The sequence below is a fragment of the Pteropus alecto genome, unplaced genomic scaffold, assembly GCF_000325575.1.
Source record: "Pteropus alecto unplaced genomic scaffold, ASM32557v1 scaffold395, whole genome shotgun sequence".
NCBI lineage: Eukaryota > Metazoa > Chordata > Mammalia > Chiroptera > Pteropodidae > Pteropus > Pteropus alecto.
The window spans coordinates 1-4,048 of NW_006438643.1; the positions used below are offsets into that span (position 1 = coordinate 1).

Below are 4,048 nucleotides of genomic sequence, written 5' to 3' on the forward strand. Positions count from 1 at the left end.
AGCATTGAGAGCATGCTTCTCTCTTTGTTCTTGAGTAACAAGAACAGTAAAGCAGTCAAAGCACTTTCCCTAAGACAGACACCTCTCTAGAATATTTGCCCATGTCTCCTCTCCCAAATTCTTTCCTTATCCTGCTTCTATGTTCATTATCTTGTGCTCACCCAACCCCCACCATTGGTACACACACACACACACACACCAACATTAGTCTTCTAATTGCATAATAATAAAATCCCAGGAATCCCAATATAAACAAGCAAACAAATTCCTTTTAATCAGCTTATTTTTTTTTTAAGGAAAAAAAAAAAAACAGAAACAAAAGTGAAACCATTTTTTTCACTTCCTCTTCAATGAATAAATTCAAGAACCTCAACCACAGCAGGAGCCTGAGTCTGGGCTGGAGATGTGTCAGCAGCCTACCAGACTCAGGGAAGGAACTTATTCTACAGGCAGATCTCTCTGGAGCAAACTGAAAACAGGAGCTTGGCTTCAAGGAGACAGGTAGGTAAAGAAGGAATGGGGTGGACACATACAAAGACAGACTCAAAGACTAAAGTAGAAACAGAAATTGATGAAAATAATCACAGGGAACAGTCAGACACAAGCAGATTAAGACATGCTAAGAACACAAACATGAATATGGTACTGTCATTGCTTCAAAAACAGCTCTAAATCGGGGGAAAGGGAGTATATTATCTAAATAGACAACTAAACAATTCGGTATTCTGTATTACCACATAAAAATAAATCTGGACAGATAAAAAGAGACTTTATTTGAAAGGATTATTGCAATAAAGGGAAGGAAACTTGCAATAGAGAAAACAATTCAAACATACAGCTGACAGGCCAGGCAAAAAGGAATTTCTTTTTATGAGGAAGGGTCAACAAGGTTTTTTTTAGGAAGAACGGGGTATGGAGGGAGTGAGATAATCAGGAAACATTTTTCCCTGAGGTTTACTGATACTTAGGCAGGATCTTAAGGAGGGGATATTTGCTGAGTCAGAAAGAGGTGGGTCAAAGTTCAGGGGCCTAGAGAGAAGTTTAATTAAGGTTTAGTTACAAGCATTTTGTTTTGATTGATCAAAAAAGACATACAGTTCAGCTCATATTTTTTGAAGCAAAAAAAAAAAAAAGGAAACTTAAAGGGTCTGTGGCTTCATTACAAATGAAAAAGGGAGACATCGATGAGTCTTATCTAAGTCATACAGGGAAGAGTGGTTCTCTGCAGTAAGCCATATCTTAGAGCACAGAAGGGTGGATAGATTTCTATAACTGTTTTCCAGGAGTAAAGGGCTCAAGAAAAGTTTAATATTTTTATTATGGTTCATGTAAGTAACAGGTGCTTTTGTAAGTACAGAGAAGAGAGGCACTAACTCAACCTGAAAGATAAGTGGAAGACTTCACGGATAAGGAGAAACTTGAACTGGGTAAGGAATATAATAAAGCCCTGGGCAGAGAAGCTGGAGAACACAAAGGCAATCAGGCACTTGAGACTAATATATCATCCTGAGCTAAGAGAAAGGGGTTAGGAGTCTGGAACTTCAAAGGGGTAGAAGACAATTCACAGAAAGATGAAAAGAGCAAATGTTTGGTAAACAAATGTTTCCCATACCATGCATATAAGTCTTTCCGACAAAAAGGTTCTCTCTGGTAATAACTCTCTGCCTGATACAGAGACCCTATTTAGACAAAAAGGTTTTCTCTGGCAATAACTCTGCCTGATACAGGGATCCTATTTTTTTTTTTCAGTTATTTATTTATTTATTTATTTTTGCTGTTTTCTCATATATTTATTGCCCACATTATCCATCTGTGATTCTTTCATTTTCCCTCCCAGTATCAACTACTAGCTCTCTTACTGTGGAACCCTATTCAAACTTTTTTAAATTAAATTTATTGGGGTAACATTGGTTAATAAAATTATATAGGTTTCAAGCATATAATTCAATAATATGTCATGTGTATTGCATTGTGTTCACCACCCGAAGTTAAATTTCCTTCCATCACCATATAGTTGACCTCCTCTACCCCTAGCTTCCTCCCCTCTCCCTGTTCCCCCATCCTCTGTTAACCACTAAACTAGTCCATTCATTTAATCTTTGCTTTTACTTCTCTTGCCTTTGAGGTTAAATTGAGGGGGGGAGGGGAGGCGCAGAGAGGGAGGGAGGGAGGGAAGAACCCAGTTTACAATGGATAATCCTTATGATGATTTTTAAATTTAAGAGTCATTACTAAACACATAATTCAAGACTCTTGGGCCTTAACGATAACAAATGTTAAAACATGGTGAAACTGGTTTTTTTTTTTTTTCCTGACCTTATTATAAATCCAGGCCCTTTCCCACACAGGAAGCCAGAACCTGGACTAAATCTGTGAGCCATAAAACTTTAAAAGAATCGGGGAAGGAACACACTCTACATCCACATATCTCTGGAGCGACCTGAAAAGGAGAGCTTGGCCTGAAGGAGACAAGTAGGTAAGAAGGAAAATGCAAGAGAAAAAGGTATAAGAACTGACACAGAGAATGAAAATGAAATAGTGATGAAAAAAGTCAAAAGGAGCAGAGACTAAAACAGAGACCCAAGGATAGAGTGTGAGACTTGTTAAGGTCAAAATATGAATTTGACATGGTCACTGACCTACAAATAATGGCTATAAGTATGAGAAAGGGAATATATAATCCAAACAGATAATCAAGAAACATTGTGAAAATCTATATAACACACATAAGCACAAGGTACTCTTGATAAGACAGAAAAGAGAGTTCCTAACTCAACCTAGAATATTAATAGAAGGCTTCACAAATAAGGAGAAACTCGAATGAGGTCAGAAATAATATAGAGCCCCTGACAGGAAGGTCGAGAAAGACCAACGCGGTGTAATATTTAAGAGTCAAGAAATGCCACACGAAGGAAGAAAGATGGCAGAGTGTGGTGTCTATGGGAAAAGGGTGAGGTGAGTATGAAGAAAAGAAAAATGAGAGGCTATGCAAGAAATTGTAGAGATTGATTACTGTTAAATTTTAAGAGCCTTGAATGCCAAAGTAGTTTTAAGTGTATCATAAAGACATAAGAGTTTTCAAGGTTTTATAAACAAGGCAATAAATTATTTAAATTTAGATGTCAGAAGGATGACTTTGGAAGCAATGTAAGAATAAATTATAAGCAAGAAAAACAAAATTATTGAATATACCAGAGCAGAAAAGATGAGGGCCCAATGGCAGTGTGGATATGGAATAGGTAACAGATTCAAGAGCAAATTGTTACAATTGAATATATAGAATACCTTATGCCTGATATGTAGTAGATGCCCAACAAGAAATGAAAAGTTATAAATGGAGACCTAAAAATGAAGGTGTCCAGAAAACAAAAGTGTCCACATTACCAGCCCTTTATCAGACTGGGAAGGGAGTATATATGCAGTCCTAAAAGGGAATCTGGACAGAAGTCTAGAGCTACAATTGAGAATGAATCTCTAACTAATGTAGCCATCACCCTACCCAGGGTAGTCAATCCAATAAGACCAAATACCAACACCAAGTCCAAAGTCAAAGAACAGGAACACATATAAAAAGTGGGCACCAAAAACCAAACAATGAAAACAATTTGGGGCATCCTGTTTTGATCCACCCTCATGGAGAGTTCTGGCTGGTGAAGATCACATCTCTTAGGATAATCCCTAGACTGGCTCTCCAAATACATATCTTATCTTCATGCCCTTAAGGATGCACCTTTCTTCTCCCCTCTCTTCATCTATCTACCAACAATTCTCAAACATTTGGCTGTTCCTTGTGCAGTGTGTAGCTCAGCTCCTCCCAGCAAAAAGGTTTTCTATAAATTATAGAGACACAAGACGACAATGTTGCATGCAGTGTTGGGCATCAGGTTGGGTTGTTAATCATATTGTTCGAGTGCTCTTTATGCTTACTGACTTTTTGTTGGCATATTTTATCAGGTACTAAGAAGCATACTAAACCTTTCTCAAAGTAATTATAGATTACCAATTTCACTAAGTAATTCTGTAAAATTTGTTCTGTCTTCTTAGCAAA

The 4,048-nt window shown here is 37.4% G+C and overlaps 1 long non-coding RNA gene across 1 annotated transcript in view; it reads left to right on the forward strand.

The window, feature by feature from the left end:
- Positions 1-338: 338 nt before the first annotated feature.
- The window catches only part of LOC112482848, an 11,192-nt gene continuing 7,482 nt past the window's right edge, over positions 339-4,048 (forward strand). Inside the window, exons 1-2 of the long non-coding RNA XR_003047426.1 lie at positions 339-501; positions 2,349-2,476. This is a non-coding gene — a long non-coding RNA (uncharacterized LOC112482848). The remainder of the gene's footprint in view (positions 502-2,348; positions 2,477-4,048) is intronic.